Genomic DNA, 23,823 nt, shown 5'->3' with positions numbered 1-23,823 from the left:
GGTATCGTAATTGTGAAACATGTTGGAGATTGAGACACTTTTCATCATTACGGACTCACAAACACATCAACAAAAAATAAATCCTATGATCAGAATGTAGCTGTATCCATCTGCGTAACAGTTATCATTGAAATAAACTCTCACATTCACATTATGTCAAGGAGAAGCCATTGTTCTGTTTACTCTAATAACTATCTGACAGCTTAAGTTATTTTGCAGATTAACATTTTACTCACAAAATGCCTGATCACTGTACAAAATATGAAGCATTGCTATAGATTAAACCTCTCAACAGTACATGATATAGTTTAAGTAAGTTCCAGCTCATCCTGATACAACTTTAACTAGCAGAACCCTTCCAACCTAAACAGATTTGATTGACACTGTAAAATAAATCAAAATGAAATAAAACAAAACACCAACTATATTCACATTTTCTCAAAGTTTTAACTCCATATATTATGGTCCAAATGCTGTTTTGAATTATTTCTCTACACTGCCAGGCAAACTGCGAACAAAATGCAAAATGCAAACTGCTCTTTTTGTTAGAAAACCCTCAAATTCCCAACAACTATTAAGGAAAACATGCACTGTTGGTGAAAACACTTGGTTTGTCACAGAAAACGCTGATTATACATCTTTCGGGGTACTTTTATTCGCTCTATATCCGCTTGGTACACTTCCAAAGACGGTAAATCAATATAACAACCCGCATCAAAACGAAACCAACCTAAATATTTCGCCCATCGGGGGCCGCTAAAAAACGTCAACAAAAAGCACGTGTCGACCTCCGGCTTGCCGTACTTGGCTCCGCCATTATTTGACAGGTCTCGTTGCTAACCAGAAGCTTTCCTGGTTACCTACTTAACAAGAAAGAAATTCACAAGTTTCGTGAGGATTTTTGGGGACGCTTTTGAGCGGCACAGCACGCACGAAAGAGGACAAACGCAACAGCTAGGTACTTTTATGTTTCCTCTTCGCTTTCCTCTTTAGCCTCACATGTGCTAACTTCCGATAGAGGCAGTTAGCGTTAGCTTCTCCCACAGCGTCCCTGCTACGGGAAGTTTCTAATGAGGCTTAATGTGGTAAAAGTGGACGGGCTATTATATATTTTTTTAGTGCATACAAACCGCTTTCGTTAGCTTCATCTGAAGCGTTTTCTAACCGTGAATTTTGGTCTGACTGACCCGTGTCCGAATAAGTAACCTGACGGCTGGATGATCATTAGTTTAACCGAGCGGTGTGACAGCATAGCATGGTGCAGCGACGTTTGGAGCATCTGCAGTGAAACCACCTCGTTAAGGTTATTTTTCTCTTTTATACCTTCATACACATCAGCCAGGCTGCTGTGCAGTCCCGATGTGGAGGTCTGAGTGCAGTTAAAATGTTTCTCTCCGTGTTGAGTGAGCGCTGTATGACTTTTGTACATCAGCGTTTGTATCCTTCAGTGGTGGAAACCAACTGACTACATTTCAAGTGCTATACTTCTCTACAGTTTTGAGATACTTGTACTTCACTGAAGTATTTCCGTTTAATGCTACTGTGTAGTTCTACTTCACTGCATTTCAGAAGGAAGTAGGACACTTTTTACTCCTCTGTATTTGATAACTAGTTACGAGATTCAGACTAATCCTACACAATATAAGCTAATCACCAATGTATGACTATGATACTATACATAGATAGATAGAAGATCATAATAATCATGAAATTGATAAGATAAAACTTAATAGATCCTCAGGGGGAAATTCACAAGCAGAAATATAAAATGATAAAAAAAATCAGCTGGACCTTTACCACCTGCATTTACCACCTATTATCAGGCTTGACTGTTATAAATGCTTGTAAAAGACCACAACTGTGGAGGCAACTTTAATCTGGGCAAAGTATGGAGAGTGTGGTTGGCTTGCTGCTTGGTTGAGTTTCACTTAAGGTGACATCTGGTTTCAGTGCTGATCTGTGTCTGGCCCTTCAGGGGACCAACGTGGGGTTATCTGTGGTATTGCAGTGAGCTGACAAAAGGCCATATCGTGGTCCGTAAATGGTCCTGATCTGGCAACCTGGTCCTGATCTGGACCACCAGTGGGTCATCATTCCTTGTTGTACAAAGGTTGACTTACTTGTATAATTTTACTACTTGGCCACTGGACTTATTAACCACCAAGATACAGTTGGACTAACTATATAGTAAAATTAATGGGATGATGTTGGAACTCACAAATATATTAATTATAGATCAGCTTGGTAATGATGTTTTTAGGTATAATAATTAATGTTTTTGTCTGCAAAAGTTGAAAATAACTAAAAATGCCCAGTAGATTCCTTGAGCCTAAGGTGAAGTGTTTTGTTTTGCTTGTTTTGTTCATCCAACAGCTTAAAACCCCAAAGATATTACATTAATAATGATAGAGAACAAAAAATAACAGCACATTTTTAAATTTGAGGAGCTGGAACCAAAGAGTATTTGGCTTTTCTTTCACACTAAATGACCCATGTTGTCTCTGTGTGCATCGTCAATATTTGATTTAAATTTTTTCATAAAAAAATGTTTGCCCTCTTTTTTTCTTTTGTTGTTTCAAAGTCTTTGGATCATCAAGGCTGTGTTTCAGGGGTCGTATGAATAAATATGAGATGTATTTTGCTATATTACTTGTTTTAAATTAAGTTGAGTGACTATTGGTGCAGTTTTCCTCACAGCAGGAAGGTCTCAGGTTCGAATTCACTAGCTGGCAGGTTTGCGGGTTGAGCCTTCAACATTTCTGTGTGGAGTTTGTATGTTCTCCCTTGGCTTGCGTGGGTTTTCTCTGGGTACTCCAGCATTTTCCCACAGTCCAAAGACATGCAGGTTAGGTTAATTTGTTACTCTAATTTGCCCATAGGTGTGAGTGTGAGCGTGAATGGTTTTCTGTCTCTGTGTGTTGGCCCTGTGATTGACTGGCGACCAGTCCAGGGTCTACACCGCCTCTTGTCCAATGACAGCTGGGATTGGCTCCAGCCCCCTGCGACCCTTAAGGATAAGCGGTATAGACAATGAATGGAATTAATTCATCAGTCAACTAATGTTTCGGCCCTGGGGTCAATTAGCAAATGGTTGGCAGAAAACAGTTTGCGGACAAGTTATTGTGCTGTGCTGTTAAAAATCTGAGAAGCACAGGTTGTTAGTGACATGGAAATAATAAGAATCACCATTGTGGTACTTATCTAAATGTTCAGAAGACTAGCCTTTGATGAGGGCATGAAAGTGGAGAGCTCACCTCTAAAAATATGGAGGATCGTTACCGAAGACACTTCGGCAAACACATTCATTTTCAGAAAGGCTCATGATGAGGTGTCTTTCTTTGGAGAGATTTGAAGGATTACTGAGTCATTAATGGTAACCTAATGCCAGTGATAGGGGTGTCATACAGGTCTGAAGATCTAAGTCCAATAATGAGCTAGAGCATGTCTTCACAGGTATAATCCTAAATGTTGACTCCACATTTTGCTCAGAGAGGCGCTGCTGATAGTAAAGGTTAATCCTCCTATTGATTAAAAATGGAGGATGCCATTTGTTCTGGCCCACTCCGAGTCCCTGTTGTCAGAAATACAACCAGAAATACAACCAGAAATCTGGGCTGGAAAAATTACGTTTGAGGTGCTTAAAGCAAACAAGCTCATTCAAGTAGAAGCAACTACATGGTTATTTCTCTGTGCAGCACAGCTGTGAGCCAATACACATGATTTTTTAATTCATCATGTTAGTAATTTTATGCATTTCCTATGATGCTGTGTAGACTTACTAAGAGCAAAGAGGTGATTCATTAGGCTGCTGATTGGGTGGTGGATGTATAGCTCACTCATTTATTAATCAAAATGAAACATTGAAACACACATGCAATCTTAGGTTTTATCAAAAGACTATGCCTTTACCCCAATGTGCTGAAATCATTAACTGCTGAATTGATTTATCGGTCGAGAGAAAATTAATCGTCAACAGTTTTGATTATTGATGAAATAAGTCATTTTTCAAGCAAAATGGCCAAAGATTTGCTGTAGGGCCGCAGCTAACAATTATTTTCATCATTGATTAATCTGCCAATTATGTTCTTGATTCATCTTTAATCTATGAAATATTAAAGTCTAGTGAAAAAATGGAATTTAAACCCTCTCAGGGACCACAGTGATGTCTTCAATTTGCTTGTTATGTCCAGCTAACCCCCAAACCTTAAGACATTCAGTTTCTTGGCGTATATTTTAAGAAAGACAGCAAGTTGTCACATTTTAGAGGCTGGAACCAGAAAATGTTGATTATCAGTTGCTGATTAATTTTCTGTTGATCGAATAATCGATCAGTTGGCTGATCATTGTTATTCATTTACTTATTCCATCTTCTCAAATGTGAGGATTTGCAGCTTCTCTGTTTTATATAATTGTATGTATGTTGAATTAAATATATTTTAGTTTGGAAAAAGCAAGCTACTTGAGGATGAAAATGTTATGGGCATTTTCACTGCTTCCTAATCAATTAAAGAGAGTAATCAACAGAAAAATCGACACTGATGTTAGTTGTAGTCGATAGTTGCAGCATTACACCTTCTACTTTAAAATGAGTTTCAAACTTTTGAGCACAGATGAAATTGATCGCAGCCACAACTATCAAAATGATATTTAATTCTGTGGATTTCAGAGAGAGGCCTGTTTCCATTATATTCAGGCTCTTCGTGTTTTCTGTTTATCCTGTGAAGGATTAGGTTCAGAAGTTTACCTGCCTTCTTCTAGTATGGCCTGATTTATTTAAGCAGTGCTGGACCAAGATGTAATAGGGGTGTCAATATTCGTCATGTCAGCAGGTTGTGCTTCATTAATCTGTCTGATTGATCCAGCATCCATGTGGTTCCATGACCTTGCCTTGCACAAATAAGAACTGCACCCACGCCAGTGTTACCTGATCTACTGCTCTGCTGATGGATTGGTGCTTGACTTATCGAAGGTACAGGACAGTGACATATGGACACCAAAGCTGTGGGAGCTGAGGGGATTCTACATGTGTAACAGAGCAGGAGGCCTATTATTACACTTCATGATATCATGCAGTCGTGATTGTGGCATTGTTTGTGTCTGACCACCTTGGAAAAATGGTTGGCTATGGTTTATAGGAGATACTAGAGAGAATTAGAAATATGATAAGTGGCAGACATGTCCCAGTGATTACAAGATTGCCTGATTGCGATGATTTGAGCTGACAATCACCTGGGTTGATGCAACAATCATGCAAAAAAGAGCTTTGGCTGTCTAAACTTTACTGCTGTTGGGCAGGTTCTTTTGTTTCAGCTTATGAGACCATATTTCTTGCAAGATGATGACAGAGAAATACCAATAACGGGTCTCTTAATTTATAGCAGAGACTCTCCCCTGTGGGTGCAGCAGTGCATTTAACAGCTCTGGGGAAAGTTATGCTGGAGGTCATTTCCAGACAGTCCTTTGCTGCTTGATTTCCAGACCAAATGGCTGATCTGTCATGTGATATTCGCGACGTCATTATGTGACATTATTTGACAAACCAAATACCTCAGGTTTACTGTGTTTAGCTATACTGTTCAGTTAAGTAGACAGTAGCTAATGTCCTCCAAACTCATTCCACTGAGATTCCACCCATCTGATCTGCTGGATCAGTATTGGTGCCATCACCTAATTAAGTGTGCCTAATACACATCAAGTACTCGGGCTGCACACAACAATTATCGATAATCATTAATGATTAATCTTATCATTATTGCCAAGATTAACTGATCAATCATATGGTCGATAAAATGTCAGAAAATAGTTAGAATGCCAAAATATGTAAAAAAAAAAAAAAAAAAATAGGGCCCAGGTTTAAATATACCAGTTGCCCTTTAAATCTAGCCGTAGCACCAAATACCTAAACAAAGCCAATTCAAAACTACCTGTAACCTACATATCGGCCTTTAACACTCACCATATTCCTAAACTTTATCTGTAATCAATAAAAAAACAGTCAGTCTTCCTTCCTTCCGAACCTCATATAACTTATGATGACTGCTTTTGGCTTCCTTCTTTATTGTCACCCTTCTCAGATTCATATTTAATGAGATTCATAAAAGGAACAAAAGTAACGTACATCCTCCTCCTCCTAACATCATCATTTTATTAAAAGATCATTTGTCTGCACTGCATTTCAGATCTAATGTTGAATTAAAATGCAATAACCTCACATTTGAACTCAAAAGTCTGTCCTACATGAACATTTAGGTTGGTTTTCCACTTTAGAAATTAGCCACTATGTTCATAATATGATCTTTTTCTGTCAAAAGAGATTAACAATGGTGGCTGGTGCTTTGTGCTGTACTTGCATGAATACAGAAATTGTCTTTATGTAGATGTTTTGGGATTAAACGTTGCTCTGTTTTTAGAGAGTGACAGCTCTGTATTTTAATTGGAAAAACTTATCTAGTAAAGTAATTGAAAAGCTCAGTCAAAAATGTGGCTGCATTAGGTTGACATTGACCCATCCAGTTACATGGAATAGGTGTGTCTGTGGATGCGCAGTTTCATCAATCACTATCTCATTTATATTGTGATGAACAATACACATTTATGCTTATGCCCCTAAGGGCCTCGTAGTGAGTTATTGATGGTATGTGTAAAATAACCCCTTGTGTATATGTCCCATCTACATGCACACAAGGAAATTTTTTTTACTTCATTCAGCAGTCCTAATTTAGTTTATTTAAGTGCTTCACCATGACAGCACACCCACTTTCCAACGTATGGTCAATATTTTTATTGCCTGAAATTACTTTGAGTGGTGCGCAGTCCTTCTGCTTTCAGAGGCAACACATAAAGTGTGTGTCCTTGATTATCAGTGTGCGATGTTAGAGTAGCTGAAAGCTTGTTTCTGAATATTAATGAGGTATACAGACATAGATGCACATAGGATAGATCTACAGTGCGAATTCAAACAGTACAATTCTGCTGTGTAACATAAGATGACTGTGTTTTAACAGGTCATAACCTAAAGATAGACATTTTTTAGGTTCACCACACCTCATGTGTGCTGCTGTTGTAAAAATTGCAATTGAACTTCAATATTATGTTCATGCTGTAAAGGGGGGAGGGGTGCTATCAAAAAGTCTGTCCAAACCTTCCTGTTACAGCACTTCCAGACTAACATACACAGAAAAACATACGACCGGAGGAAACCATTAATGGAAAGCTGTGATACAAGTTATATTCATTTACTGTAATGCAGAGATATTTAGCTGTAAAACATATATAATCTAATCTGGACTGTTTTTACATCTGAAGTGATTAGACAATTAATAAGTTATTTGACTGACTTAATTGTTTTATTATTTTCATGAGTGATTAATCCTTGTAAATCATTTTTCGATCCAAAAAATATCAAATATTCTCCATTTCCAACTTCTCAGTTGTGAGGATATGTCTTGTGTGATAGTAAACTGAATATTTGTGGGTTTTGGACTGTTGGTTGGATTAAAAAGTGGTTTGAAGCCATCGCCTTGGGCTTTATTCACTAGTTTGTGATATTTTATAGACCAAACAATTAATCTGTTAATTAGGAAAATAATGGGCGAAATAATCAATCATGTGAAGTCGGCCTTTGGCACCTTAGATGAGGAATAGGGGTTAAAAAAAATGTTAAAAATCAAACCAGGGTATTGTATTGTATATTATGTATTAGAGTGGAGTTATTCCAAAAAAGGACAAGGGCATTATTGCAGCTTAAAGCTTTTTGTTTTACTTTAAAAAGATAGTCAGAGCAGGCAACAACAGCTAATAAATACCATATGTGTACCAGCTGATTGCCCAGTTGCATTAATTAGGCTCATGATGTCACGGACCTGCACTGCTTGTACTGTAAGTGCTCATTATTGACGGAAGTAAATACTGGGACATCCGATGTTTCATCTTACAAAACATCAGCATAATTAATGCCAACTGAACTAGTGGCCACAACCACAGCTCTCAACTTCATGTAAACAACTTAAGTTCCCTATAAGCTTTCAGACCACCGTTCAAGGAAGGTTCACATCTGTGGATGAAGGATTAGGATGTCCGGTATGTTTACTTTGGTCAATAATAAGCACCCAGTGTGAAGGCAATGCAGACATGTGACATTATGAGCCTAATTAATGCAACAGGGCAATCAGCCTGGTATTTATTAGCTGGTATTTCCTGCTCTAATTTTTGCTTTAAACTAAAACCAAAAGCTGCAAAAGAACTGTAAAAATCCATGTGTCCTTTTTCTGAGTAACTCTACTCATGTATGCTTTAAATATCAGTGGATCTCATCCTCACATCCTTGCTTGTTATTTAAATAATTCCTGAAGATTATTACTCCCAGTAATCCCATCATTAATGTGTATGTAAACACTTCAGTTAGTCTATTACGGCCCATCACTGACCTTGTGCGTATTGTTAATATTACTGTGTTGTTTTTGCCTCAGTATTATTTATTTGCTTGTTGGTTTGTGAGAGTGTATCCACACTGTTTGTCATGCCTTGTCTAAAGTGCCCCAGCACTATTTTGATTTCATCTGCTGAATCTGTCTGACTGGACCATCCCGCCTGAGGCCATCTTACTAAACTTAGCTTGGTGGATGGCACCATGTTGGGAACATTTTCCATGTTCTGAACCAAACTGTTTTTGTCCCACTTCATGTGAGGAAAGGTGACATTTCTCATTATGAGATGTTTCATTGACCCTCAAGGGAATTTGGGAGCTGGATAAGAAGAGGCAGGTGGTGAGAGGGTGCCTTCTGAGCGAATCAATAAGCTTGTGTGTGTTTTTTTTGGTCTGTGCATACGGCACGTACCCGCCAGAAAACAACCATAGTGAGTGAATAGAATACTGAAAATAGTTATTAGTCTGAATCAGTGTGTGGGAAGTTTATAATGTTTTCTAGCACAAATATAGGCCTTTGAGCAGAGCGTTTCAAAGGCAGAATTATAACCTGAACTGTGTTGTCACCGATAGAGCCTCTGTCATGCTTACATTTTACTGTAGTCACCATCATGAAAATCTGACACACATAGTGTTAATAGTGTTAATTGCATTTAATTATATTTAATTGAGTCCTTTACTGTTTAGTATCATGTAATGCTGAGTTTAACCAGATAAAATAGGTGCCTAGCACACATTTCGCCTCAAGCAGGCCTTGATTTAAATTAGTAAAGCACTTTGGACATGTTTGATTGCTTAAAACTGCATTGAGAAAATGTAGTGGTACTGCTCTCTTTTTACTAATTCAAATTGTCTTAGGTCCAAGTGCTTTGTATAACATCCTTGGAAAGAGAAGAGTGGTAGGAATGTTTGGAAAGTTCACATGCTGGCTTCAGCCAACAGACTAAATTAAAAGAAATTATACACCTGAAATATGGCAATAATGTGTAATATATTTTCTTTCTGTGGCAATGAAAGGCAATGTCAGGAAGGGAGACTTTAGATTTTCTAATTGATTGCTTTTCTTCCACATCACTCCAAAATCACTCGAATGTATTCACTGTCAGGGTTTTTCTTGTTTACTTTATGTGCACTGCAGGGGTAGAAATGAGGATGAAGTTAATGTGCAGATGAAGACATTTAGCTAACATTTAGTTAGCAGCTTAATCATAGTCGTCTCCCTCGAAGAGGTCTCATGTTACCTTCTGTTCCACTTCACTCAAATGGCTGTTAAAAATAAATCTTTTTCTCAAGTTTGAGCATCCCCTACCTTTCCAGTACAAAAATAAACGAGCTTAAATGACAGTATGGGAGCATATGCTGCACGCTTCCCAGAAGGTCTAAAAAAAAATAAATAGAGCAGTGGGCTCAGTCATACTCCAAGTGCCACATGGGATGTGCTGTAGGCATATGTATGTTACATAGAAGATTAATGGAAATTTCACAATGACCTTGCAGTATATACTCAAGGTAAACACAAGTTCATTGTATTGTTTTTGCTTTAAGGGCATAGCCCAGTGCATTTGGACCTAAACACCAACCTCTTACACAGCCTTTATTTTTCCTCAGGCAGGATGATTTGCTGCTGAAACTCGTGCGGCCATCTTGCCACAGTATCCTTTTATCACTCCTTGTGGTCAGTCATTTAGGCTATGTAGCTTTCAGCTTTAGGGTAAGTCTCCCCATCAAATCTCAATGGACGTTGATCTTATGTGAAATCTCCAAAAGGTGTGAAGTAAATTAATTTCATACCCCAGTAAGTCTGGAAGCTGCGGTGACATTGACAAGTAGAGGAGTGGATATACTTTCATGTTTATCCAGCGCAGGAAAAAGGTGCACAGTTCATCACATCCAAGCATGATCAGAGTTTAAACATGCATAACGTGGCCTGTACTATACACTTTTTTTTGGCTCTGATTACCTGATGATCTGAGGATTAACCTACTTTAACGAATGCCATATTTTTCATGAAGCTGAAACCCACACTTTTAATCAGGCAGTGCTAATAGTGTGTCATAATTTTGGTGATTGAATTAAATCTGGAGTTACAGTGATGAGCTGTGAGGCCTTTGATTATTCCAAAAAATAAGTGGTCATAACATAATTGTTTTACCCTTGGCTATCATGTCCTGTATGAATGACATCTACATATTTCAAGCTAATGGGAACTGGAATTAGATTTTGCAGTGGATTTGCAAGCCTGGTGCCAGGTCTCTTAGGATTTGATTAGTTGGGATCTGGCTGTTGTACTTTTCTGGTTTTATCTGAATATGCTTTTATGTGTAGGATTTCGGAGAGGATAATACACAAAACAAACCTGTTTATTTACCCATGTTACATCCAGAAGAAATCTGTGGTAGGCTTGAAGTCAGACATATTTCACACACTGGATTTGTTCATGTAATTGCCCTCAAATCTATAAAACACTAAAGCTTCAAATGCCTGCACAACTGAAACAAAGTCTCACACTGGTGGATTTTGTAAAAATAGGCTTGGCTCTGTCACTGTGACTTTTTGATGGAAGATAGCAACTGATTAGCTGCCAAGACATTTGAAATGACTCCAGCTCTAAAGCCAGGATACAATTCTGACAGAGCTCTATGTCTGAAGCAGCCAGACATCTGGATTAATGTGCGAAAGGATTTGACTGGTTTCTTCCCTCAGTGCAAGTGGTGGAATCAGAGATGGATATACTGAACCAACATAAGAATTTTTATCTTTTCGATTTTGCCGGCTGGTTGCAGGCAACCCGGTGAAAGTTTTTTTTTTACGGGTCCCATCAATAGGTTTAATTGCAGAGTGAATGAAAATGTAAAACACTAGCTTTCCATAACAAAACTGAAACTCAATAATAATAGGATAATGGGATCATTCTCAGAGTAAACGTTAGGTATATAATTTTAACACAAAAGTAGGAACTGTTACCTGTGTAAGAGCTTAGTAACAGGTGTCTGTAAATGTATTGAAAAAAACTAATTCATCAGGTTAGAGGGGAGGGGTGTGCTAGTCTGTATTCATCTTTAAATACAGTAATTAGATCTAATGAGGGACTGCATTTATCTGCTTTGGCAGCAAACTGTACATGGAGGCTGGGTGCTGCTGGCTATCATTTCAGGCAGCGACTGTTCGTGTTAACTGTTTAAAGAAAATGTCCATCTTTCCCTCAGCTGTTCAGCAGTCCATATAAATGGTATTCAGTCGTCCATATATACGCTTTCAGTCGTGCTTGTTGACTTTAAGACAAATACATTGTAAGGCAGAATTTTAAGTTGAGGCTTATCACTTGTGCCTCGAGGCACTGACGCATATAATTCCCTTCAGCAACATCTCTGAGTCCCGTGTGACACTATTTTTTTTTTTATCTTGCCATTAGACATTTTCTCTGTCATACAGCAGCAGTCTTCTGCATATGTTTTGCTATGCTACGTAGCCAAATGCTTAAGTGATGTTTTACATTCTCTAGCATTTTTTTTAAGTAAATAGTTTAATGTTATCACAAATGGAATTCTGACAGTTGGGCTGGGGCATTAAGGACTGTAAGGAATCTGCTTTGCACTGCAGAAAGGACACCCTTTGCAAGTGGTTGCCAAATCTGAAAATAAATACAACAATGAGCGGATCAAGGTGTGCTGAATTTGCCAATTCGCAAAGTGTGTTGCGCTCTTTCTTGCTCTCAACCGATGAAGATGAATTTGATGCAAATTTGACTTTGATTTGAAAATCTCTTGCCTCTTTCATAAGTTGCGCTCTGTCCGAGCCTTAACCTCTGCCTCGGCGTGATGTTGTCCTTGGTTTACCTGGGAGACGACTGACAGCTGCTAGAATGAGAATGAGGAGTGGCACAGACAATTAAAGGGCTGGATTCAGCCTGGCCTGACCTTCTGATCAATGCACTCCTATTTAGAGCTGGCAGGCTAGAGACCAGCACTCTTTTTCCAGACTAATAAAGACGGCACAGAGAGCAGCTCCTGGGCTGGACTGCCAATACTTTTAACACCCCCATCGATTCTCATTACTGTTAATAGTTTCTTTGCTAGTGTGAGCCGGATGTTGAGGAGGGTGTGGGTGGGCATGGGTGTACTCAGAGATTTGGCTAGTGTCAGAGTCATCATATTATGAACCTGGTCGGTGGAAAGGTTCAGATAGTGTCAGTTTTCAGTGTGTTTACCAATTCCTGAATACAAAGTATGTAAAAGTAGTCAATATGCTGATCATGAGTACCTCCAAAACTTCACAAAGTGAATTTTGCAATAATCTACATCAGCCTCACTCCAGATCAGGGAAAGTAGTTTCCCAATCACATATTATTCACTGGATCAAGAATGGGAATGTCACCCTCTGACATAGTTAGCTAGCTATGTAGTTACACTCATGAAATATAGTGACCAAATGAAGGCACCATATATGGACGAGAGATGACGTTGTTTTCAGTCCACACAAAAAAGAAAAACTCTTTTAATCACAATTTCTCCAGTCAATGTGAAAAATAGCCATCCTATAAAATATAACTATTCCTAGCAACCCAGCTAGAGTTACCAACAACAAGCAATTGGCAAACATGAACACATTATCAGATTAAATAAATAAAGTGAAACAAAATGTCCATTCAGTCTTCAACCAGACAGACCAGAAAATACCACGCAAACACAAATCTAGTCATTCATAGCAAAACAAGCCCACCTATTCATCTCCTCTTTGTGGCATTTGCTGAATTTCTTAGATCCAAAAAGGTCTCCCTTCATCAACACAACGTATATTCCTAACAGCCTGTTGGAATTTGATTCTCATCTGAAGCTTTTATGTTTGTGGGATTATACAAAGCACCTCAACTTGAACCTTCACTCTTTGGAGATGTAACTAATATAATGGGGCACAAAGGAGGAAGGTGAAAATGCTTAGCACTGCTCTGCAGTCCCCAGAAATGATCCACTTCCTTCCGGGTCTAGAGCAGTTTGTGATGCCTTCGATCTCTGATGCTGTAAATAACTGTAGAGCAGGTTGTTACGCCTGTTCTTTGGTTCTAATTAGTGAGCTGGATCGTAATGTTTCTACAGGGTATATAATTCTTATTTTGCTTATCTTAGGTTTGCTGTGGTAGGCTGTCTATTTCTTCCTCATTCAAATGCTCTGGGATTACAGAAACATTGTCTACTCATCATTTCATCATTCACTGCTGCATTAGGGGCCTTCACGCCGACAACAGCATCATGGAAAACCAGTGCAAGGGGCTGTGTAAGTGTGGGGATTTTGCCACAGGGTGCAGCTAAAGAAGATGAAATACAAACGAACAAGCCCAGGATGTAGGCTTAAAATGCAAAGACAGTAGTTTATGTCCTTGTACTCCTCTGAGGTTTGATTTTACAGCTCTTGAAAGTTAACCATGGCAGTAATAACTTTCTCCTCCATCTCAATGCTGGCCAGCAAATTAGTACATCGCTTCAAGGTCCAAGGTGTTCTACCTGTCATGTGTGCTTGCACATAGTGTGCCAACACACTGTGCCTAGTGACCTAACTTTATGCTGTGGAACAAAAATGTTTTCCCATATCCCTCTGCGATGGAAACCCCACTGAACACCAAAGCAGTGGTCTCATTGAAATGAGTGGAGAAGCTTTTTTTTTTTTTGGAATTTTTGACACTGTTTTTAATGAGAGTGAAGCTTTGCAGCATTTTTCTGCTGTATGCGCATCACATTTTTGCAAGAGCGTCCTGAATGCCTTGAGTTGAAAAAACTGAAACACTGAGCAAAATAATGTAATTTTCGGTTTTTCTCATTGTCCAATCAGATGATTTGAGCGGTGGGTCTAACCATCATCCAGATAAAGCTCCTGGACCAGCTGGCGATTCTCTTCGTAATTTCTCCTCTCTCTGAGGCTTTCATGTACCCACATGGATCTGCCTTTCCCAGTGTCCAGTATGCAATTTGGAAACAGTCCATTTTATTACACAAATGTTTTTACACTATATAAGATAGGTAGCTACTATCTAGCTAACAAACTATTAAGAAATAAACAAATGAATGAATAAAAGATACAGATCTGTGAGCACACTTGTGAGACAAGATTGATGACAGGTGATTTGGTGGTTACTTATGTAAAAAAGGTGTAACCAACTGCTCTTTTTAAATTGTAGGTTTCATCAAAAAAGGCAGCGCGGTGCACCTCGCGTTACGCAAGCTGCAAAAAAACCTTTGTCTGATCCAGGCCTTAGGCTGCACTTAAGCCCCCAAAACTGAATTAACGTTGAGTGCTTCATTGCTATGGCACTAAAGCTGACTGAGAACCGTGAAGGTAGAGGCGTATTCATGTTTTCTAGCAGCGTTGGCCTCATTTTCTGTGTTTGTGCTCCTCAGGCCCAAAGATGAAGCCAAGCTACTGCAACGCCGCGTTTGCCAGAGAGAGGTGGTCTGCTCTATGACTGCAACAGCACAGGTACGATCTCCTCGGCATGTACGATCCGTTCTGGTCAAATTTGAATAAGACAGTGAGTCTCCACGGCCATTTGTGGTATATTTTTCCTTTGACCCATTGGATTTTATCAGCATGTCTCTAAGACGATGTTATTATTTAGAATATTCAATTTAATGAAATTAGCAAGTCATCCATTCATAACCATGCATTTTCAGCATTTCTACGCTATCTTGATTTTCTCTAATTTTGACCATTCCGGTAATTATTTTCAACTTTCTCAAGTGCAGTTCAAATTAGCCTTAGAACTTAAGCATGAAAAAAATAAACTAAATCCTGCATAGGTTTAATGATCAGTTCAGATTATTTCAGCCCTTCGTGTTTTCTTTTTCTTTTTTGTCAGTCTGCTGTGAAAGGTGTTGTTGCCTCCTTCTTGGTTATCCTTCAAAGGTGGCACTTGTGCGTGTAAATTGACATTAGCCAAGAGTGCCAACACTAACAGCTGTCATGTAGTTATGATTTGATGTCTTTATGTTTTGTAAAAGATTTGAAGCAGTTCAATATAAGTTGAAATGTTCTTCGCTAGAGAGTTGTACAAGGGTAACACTGCTCAAAGTATTTTGCTTGCAGGATATATACTGTTCTTTGTTGTCCCAGAGGCTCAGGTGCTGCTTGCCTCTCAGGCTATTAATACTGAAATCTGCCTTCAGATTCAGCAGCAGATAACAGCAGCGGTATCTCCTCTAATTGCCTTTTGCCTAAGAACTACTAACTACAGGAGATGTGGGCTGCATGTCAAATAGTTTTCCCCAACTAGATTCTGTGCCTGCGTTTGGGCACATGCACAAATTAGACTCCTGCTCATTTGAATATACTGCAGTGTATTTCTCTGTCCACGGCATAATTGTCTAACCTCTATTTTAATTTGGGAGTTGAAGGCATATCACTATAGTATCTCTTAAAATTACAACGTAATTAAAAAATGCACGGTCAGGATGGTTGAACAACAATCTACACTGAACAAACAGGCTGTGGTGTGGCATTTAAATGGCCATTTTAATTAAGTTACAACTGAACAGTCAATACTGCTTTCTTGTGTAGTCATATTTGCAATTTTGAAATAGAGCACTGTTTGCTCCCACCTCTGAATCCATGTGGTGTGCATGCCAGTTATGGCACATGTCCATGTGGATTATATTTGCATATGGATTGTAGAGAGTATACTGCAAGGGCTACAGTTCAAATGTGGCCCATATGTCCATGTGGGATGTCATTTTTAATGAAACTTTAGCTGGATCTATTGCTTGTTTTTCTGCATTTTTAGAATTTGTACAGTAACTTATGCATCAGTTAAGAGTTTCTCTTATTTGCCTTCACTTTCCTTTGAATGTACCATCAACCTGTGAAAGACTATTTTCTATCTATCTAAGCAGCTACAGTTGTAAAGGGAACAAAAAACATTTAATGGCATTACATCCAATGCCAATTCTCAACTCCTGTTCTTGTTTGAAACACAAAATCAAGCTCATTTGTAGAGGAGCTACAGCCAACAATGCGTGTTGCTACCTGTTTCAAGCAGGACACATTAATATGAGTTTTTACTGTCATTCATGACAGTATTAAGCTCTAAAATGATTTCTACTGCGCTGTTGTAAATGATTTCTTCGTATCTTACGAAAGATTTTTTTTTGACCTTGTCCTCCTCTTTGGCGGCGACCAGCTTAGGCTAGTATGAACAAAAGGCTTGATGTTAAGGGGTTATTGATGTTAAAGGGTTAAGTTTCTGTAGCTTTGCAGCCAAGCAACACAGTGCAATTATTTCTAGCACAGTTCTGCCTTTATGACAAGTTCAGGGTGATGTATGTTGCTGTATGTAAAGTTTCCTCAACTCTAATATTAGCCGGTAACTGATTAAGTTCTCATTCTAATTTTACACATACTAGATTTCCATGCGATACTCAGTAGACAGGATAATGTCCTAGTTTAATACCCAATGTGGAAGCAAATGGGTCAAAGCTCCCATTTTAAAGTAGGCACAGAAGAATGTCCGTCACTGCAGCTTTTGAAGAAAACGTTTAAGGTGAAAGATTGCAATAGAGCAGATTTCTTCATGCTGCTGGTTTAGACTTTTGCGTCACAGCAAAAATCCTTTTGTCACTGCAAGATATTTTTGAGTTTCTGGTCATCCTGCCTGTAAAAGCACCCACCAGAGCCAGCTGTAAAATGTGATAAGAGCCTTTTCTGTTCTCTTTAATCTAAATCATATTCAAAATTCTGATGCTGTTGTCTTTAGATTTTTGCTGAGAGCAGCTTGCTCGATTCAGAACAGCAACTTGGCCACACACACATACACACTCTCTCACACACACACTCTCACACAGCACCAGAAATGCTTGCCAGAGGAATGTTCATCAACCTCTTACCGGTTATTACTGAGAACAGCTATTTGACATTTGAGAGCAACTCAGATACCACTGTCTGTCTGGAATGGAGAGGATATTACCTGTTATTCAGTTACTAGTGCAGATATTTTACAGACCAGGACAAATTGCTGTCAATTTCCAATTTAACATACTGATGGAGCCATTTTCTGTCAAGTGCTATGTGCATTTTTCGACTACTGTTTTCTATCTACTGTCTGTTTTGAAAGGTCTACACTTCAATACTACTGAACTCTAATAGTTAAGGTCCACTGCTCGGCGCTCAACATCTGTAACAACACAACGAAAGGGACCAACACATCCCTGTTCATACTATTCTTTTGTCTTGAATTCAGAGCCTCAAAGAGTGCCTTTGATTATCAAAAGGGATTCATAACAGTGCAAATTCAGACAAACAGGCTAATTTGAATAATACGCCCACTCTTAAACTTCAAAAATCATCTGTCTGTTAATAGTATTGTTATTTAGGTTAGTTAATCATGCATTTTTTTATGCATTGAAATGTTTGACTTTGTCAATGCACTCCATTTTACAAGTATTTAGTTTAGATTAGTTAGTTGTCTTTCCCCCCTCGTGCTTAATCCCACTCAAGGAGTCAGATACTTTTATGTCCAATCTAAATGGTCTGACTGGTGAACTAATACTCAAGAACTCAAATTAAATACTTAAAGATGTGAACAAAGACGAATTGCAACCACTGTAACTACCATTTCTTGAAGAGCAAAGATACATAGACAGAAGAACAGCACTTTTCAGCCATTCACAGCAGCTGGCTAATATTAGCATTCACCTTTGCTCCATGTGTCAGTCTGTCTCGCTCTGTCTTTCTCACGGACTCTTCTCTGACACACACACACACACACACACACACACACACACACACACACACACACTGAGTCAGTAAATTAGCTTCACTTAGCTCCACCTGTTTTTCAGGCTCAGTGCTAAACTCTGTCTCACCTCTCTGCCTACAGATAGCAGAACAGATGTGATTGTTAGAAAACTTGGCACCTTTTCACATCAACTATTTTTATGGCTGTGACTCAAAAACATCATGTAAGCCAAGTTAATTGAACAAATGGAAACTTTAATCATCAGTAAATTCAGAAATACTTGCTGAGAGACTTGTGTCCATGTGTAGTTGTGTCATTGGTTTAAAATAAATGTAATAAATCTTGGTCATAAATTTTAACTTTTCAATCTATTTTTATCATCATTAGAGCCTGCTGCCTACTAATCTACCTACCAGTCTCTTTGTTTGGATATATTATAACTGCAGAATATGTGGGCAAGAATTGTACCGTCTAAAAAGTAGTACAGTCACCACTTGGTCCAATAAACTCATCATGAAAATCTCTCATGTCTTTTTCTCCAACATTTTCCACCGCAGCAGTTTTGTGATGTGGTAGCTAATTACAATATCTTCGACTCATCTCTGCCTCCAGCCTTTTGTATTTTCAAAATGAGGGCTGTGAGGGCTTGAATATCTAGTAGGCTGAAATGGCTGTTGAAATGGCTCCTACACACACTCCATCCCTCTCTTCTACACCGACACATATGCATGTACACACAGTATTTGTGATTCTAGTTGTTTGAATCAGTATTTAGCTATGAGAGCGCTTTCCCCCATCTTTAGTTGTTTCCCCATCAGAGGTGCCAACATGTCACCAGCAGTGCTAAGTTATATATCGTGATAAGATATTTCATCATTTCATCATCATCATGGGAGAGCTAGTGTTGCTGCTTCCTTGACAGTGACGGTGAATGTGAGGGCAGGCTCCCCTTCAGTCAAACAAACTCTTGACAATTGGCTCTCGGCATGCTTGAAAGACATCTAATGCGCTAGACAAAAATCAGTTAGACACTTACATTACATTACATTACATTACATTCATTTATTTATTTATTTATAATTTGACATTTGGGGAAAGGCGCTTTTTTTTCTTTCTTGCCAAGAGTAAGATGAGAACATTGATATCCCTCTCCTGTCTGTACACTAAATATGACACAACAGTCAGGAGATGGCTAGCTTAGTTTACCATGAAGACCGGGAGCACGGGGAAAGAGCTAACCATGTCTGTGTAAAGGTAAAAAATCTGCCTACCAGCTCCTCCAAAGCTCACTAATTACTATACATTATATCTCAGTTGTTTAAAAAAATGTGTACAAAAACCACACTTTTGGGCAGAGAAATAGTTCAGCACCTAACATGACTCAGATTATGTTTATGGTTATTTTCTCCCATTGCAACTGTAGTGGTGCACAATAAAGTAGTTAATTTCTCAATTGGTGACATCTTACACATCTTTCACAAGTCCTGTTACCTTGTTAAAATTCACTCACTTTGAATGCTACTTCTACAAAACTCAGCTGCTAAAGGCTTCCGTTTCCGTCAGAGGAAATTTACATAAAGTCAATCAGCTTCTCCGTGTCTTGCTGCTGGAAGACTTGACAGTCTTTGATACGAGCCAAGAGACTATTTGGATGCTTTTCATAATGAATGGCAGTCTGTTGATGCTCTATTGTTTTGAGCGTGTATGGCAAGTAAGTGCATTAGCATATTTCCAAAATAAGGTTGTTTTGCGACACTGATATAAATTGGGGGAATTAAAATGTTTTCACCAAAAACGCCACCTCATTTCCTAATGGCATTTGTCATATTCTGCGTTGAGATGAAAAAAATGTGGCTAGAAACATGAAGTACAATTACCCTGAGTGTAAAGTTGCAGCACACCTTCAAGATGTTCATTTCCAGCTGGTTTACTTTTCGCTCGTAATCTGCTGATTGCAAGTTTCCTCTCTAATCACAATATATCGAAGCTGTATCATTTGGAGGAGACTAAAATGGAAATTAATTTTTGAAGTGAGATTGCAAAGTTCACGGTGTTAGATATTTGTACTCCAAGTTGAGTAGCAGCAAAATAAACCGTCACAAGCGTTGTATGAACTGTGATAATGGGTCTGATATGTAATTTCTGAGTGATTCAAATTCTTTACTTTTATTGGATCTGTTAAACACAGTGACACATTAATTTCACTTGGTGACACGTTCATTACTGTGTGAAACACTCTCTGAAATGAAGTATTGGTGCCACCGAATTACGCGCCCGTGCCACTAATGGGAAAATGTCAGCTGTGGCAGGAGCAAAAAATAGAGCTCTTTGGGGGTTTTAAGTTTAAACAAGTCATTGCCTTGTTTAATTGCAGTGTGGTTTACTGCAAAACTGTTAAGTTGCTACTTTTAGAATCTGATATAGTTTGCAGAGCAGATATGACACAAAGTTTATGTCAGTTCATGCCCACGTTAACTCACAAGCCATTAAACTAGATATGTTGCTGCATGCTGTTTGTAGATTTCGGTTTATCTCGTGAAGTTTTCTTCACTTCAAGTTGCTTTTTGATGTCTGATGCCAACCTTGACAGCATGGCTAATCAAAGTCTAACGTCAACGCAATCAAAAGCTTTATTGCTGTCTTGTGTACGCAGTATATTCGCCATAGTTTCATTGTCAGTTGGGAAGAACATTAAATTTTTGTTGCCATCATGAAATGTTTCATATTTAATCAGTCCTTCCAAATTATTTACAAATTCACACAACCTGAAAAAAGTCAGTGTTCATTAATATATATTTATGAAATAAACCCAGCCCATTTGCTTGTATTACGCTTCACATTGAGGAGTTTCTCTTGTGGTCGAAGGAGCATACAGTCGCGGAGGAGGACAATGTCATTAGTTCACTCTGGGAAATCCTTACACGTAAGAAGGAGGCGGAAGGTTATCATAGTGACACTTTTCTGTTTTTTTTGCTTCACCATGGGAGCGTCACACAGAGCTGCCTCCCCTCTGGGTCTCTGTCTCTCTGCTGCTGGGCCGTCGTGGTGTAAATTATTGCCCTGGGTATAAATAGGCCGTCAGTCTGGCAGGGCCAGGTGGTCTAATCTGCCAGTTCAGTGTCCTGCTCCCTGCCTGGAAAGGTGGTGTGGCGGTTGTTTGTCCCCACATTAACATTGGCTTCAGTACCCACAGATGGACTATTTCCTGTGCTCTGATGAAAAGGTGGCCTTAGAAATACTTTTCTTAAATTTCACATAAATAAGAGACACCTGAGACACCTTCATTAATTGGATATGTTGATATCAAATGCATCACAATATGGAATTTGTTTTTCACAATTAGTTCTGCTCTTGTTTCTTAAAACAACAGAGGATTTGATTCCCTTTTTAACAAAAAGGCTAACTCTGCTTGTTGTTCATGTCAAATAAGAAGAAATTTTTTTTTTTTGCTGCTGTAAATTATTTTTTAAGGAGAGAAACTGCTAGCGTATTAAATTATGTCTCCTTGTATCCAATCTTTTGCCACCTGGAAACAGTATGGCTGCTGAATATTCAGCATAACAAGGTTTTCCCCCTGGTGACAGTTTTGGAGCAGCAGCAGCAGCAACAACCGTCATTACTGTGTAGTTAGTACACCTGTCTCCCACAGTTTTTCATTTTTGGATTTTTTTCTTCATGGTATACAGTCACTATTTCAAGCTTAATGTCATCAGTGGAGTTTTCGCTGGCATTTGTTTCTAAGTCAGCCATGTCTTTTGTTCAGATTCAAGTTTAAACATGCTGAGTTGCTGGGAATTGTACAGAGCTACTGATTGAACTAATAATGCTATAGAAAATCTTTCTTATTTGTGTTTTACATCAGTTTTGTGAGAAATACTTTGTGTTTTGTGGTGGCCACACCATTCCACCCTTTTCTCCTCAATCTGCCTTGTTGCTCGGTTGTCTGTCTCCATCTCCCCTGTCATCGCTTTCCCCCATCTTCAGTCGTTTCCCATCAGAGGTGCCAACATGTCACCAGCAGCGCTAAAGTCTAATAGCTATGGGGACATTTTCTCTGACACCTGCAGCAAACATGGAGCCTGCTGGGCTGCTGGGAGAACAGAGGGAGGTTTATCTGGGATGGCAGGCCTAGCCTCCATCACCATGCCAATAGAGACAGCAACACAGAGCTCGACGCTTCACAGCCAGATAAGGCCCCCGGACAAAGAAGTACTGCAGCTAGACCCCACTCACTACAATTGAAGGGAGACAACAAGATATGTGACTAATAACCCTTGACACTTTGCTCCAGTTAAATACTCTGGCTTCTGAGTTACAAGTGTACGTTGGTCATTTAAGTTACATTTGTAGGAGCTGAAAGCATTCATCATACAAAAACTGAAGCATCTTAACGAATCCAGTTTGGGGGGGAATGTTTTTGTTTTAGATACGTTTACATGGTGGGTGCTGTTGAGCTGGACTTTCAAATATAGTGTACATAGTAATCATGTGATAAATGATCGTGAAAGTGTGGCTACTGTACAAATCATGCTTCGTATTCAGTGTAGTCCACCTAAAGGAAGAACTTTATGTAGTACTGCGTCCTCAGGCTGAAATTATAGTTCAGTTTTAATCGTTACATTGGGAACCGAGATACCGCATGGAGACAATAAGTACTGTAAATACACTGTAGATATTTACCACTATTTATATCCAGGTAATGTTTCTGCCAATTATGAATCCAGCTGTGAGAATTATTTTTGATGTTTTCTCCATGTAAAGAAAGAAATGTTAACGTCTGACACTGTGCTTTGCTACATGCAAAAACCAAGTGTGTCTTTTGTTGGACTGACTAAAGTTGGCGTGCAGACTAAAGAATATTAAAATGTTCAATGCATAATGACATTGGCAAAGATTGCAGCCTGTTATGGACAAAAAGAGTTTAATCACCTTCCACTCTGAGTTGTACTGAATGATTACATACCAGCTTAGCTTTGTGGGATACAGCCACAGCCGGAGCTCTGGACGCGGAAATCAGCTTTTTGTTTGGCTAACCGTGGCAGGCAAACATGAATTACACAGTGCCACAAGATGCCTGGGCCTTCCAGTCTGTCACCATGAGTATCAAATGTGGATTTATCTCTGAACACACAGATACGACCAGAAATAATGCAGGGTAGGGTCTGCATCCTTTTAGTCCTTTTTCAAATGTTCTTACAAACAAAAAAAACGCAGCTTTTTATTATAGAGCTTGTTCTTTTTTTCATGGTTTATAGACTGGAAGTAATGCTTGTCAATTCATGGATTTGGCTATGAGCAAAAAATTATCCACGCAGACTCCTCTTGGACTGGGTTAAACTTTCCTGAATAGCAGAAACCTTGTATTAAGTCCTTACTCTGAGATAGTGAATGGGTAATCTATTTTAGGTAATTATTGTATTACACAGTGGCCTCGAACATAATATTGGTCTATTACTTCGCCTGTGCCTAAGCATGAAAACAGCAAGCCATTCACTCATATTCCTTGAGGGAAACTCATTTGGCAGGGGTCACCTCATGTGACCAAAATATTTGCTAAAAGCAAAAAGTGAAAACAGAGTCATTCAGATGATTCTGTTTTCGTTATTTATTGTATGTGTCGGCATAAGTGTTTGTGCTTGTCTGGCAAGAAATTAACTTTGTCACAGTGGCCCTAGACAAT

The 23,823-nt window shown here is 38.9% G+C and overlaps 1 protein-coding gene across 1 annotated transcript in view; it reads left to right on the top strand.

Annotated features, from left to right (window-relative positions):
* Positions 1–860: 860 nt before the first annotated feature.
* The window catches only part of enox2 (ecto-NOX disulfide-thiol exchanger 2), a 165,660-nt gene continuing 142,697 nt past the window's right edge, over positions 861–23,823 (top strand). The window contains exons 1-2 of the mRNA XM_070836455.1: positions 861–958; positions 14,815–14,893. The gene's annotated coding sequence lies outside the window, so the exon portion shown is untranslated. The remainder of the gene's footprint in view (positions 959–14,814; positions 14,894–23,823) is intronic.

This window comes from Pempheris klunzingeri, chromosome 9, assembly GCF_042242105.1.
Source record: "Pempheris klunzingeri isolate RE-2024b chromosome 9, fPemKlu1.hap1, whole genome shotgun sequence".
Classification (NCBI taxonomy): Eukaryota; Metazoa; Chordata; class Actinopteri; order Acropomatiformes; family Pempheridae; genus Pempheris; species Pempheris klunzingeri.
Note: the sequence above shows the minus strand (reverse complement) of the source record. Positions and strands in the feature narration are given on the sequence as shown.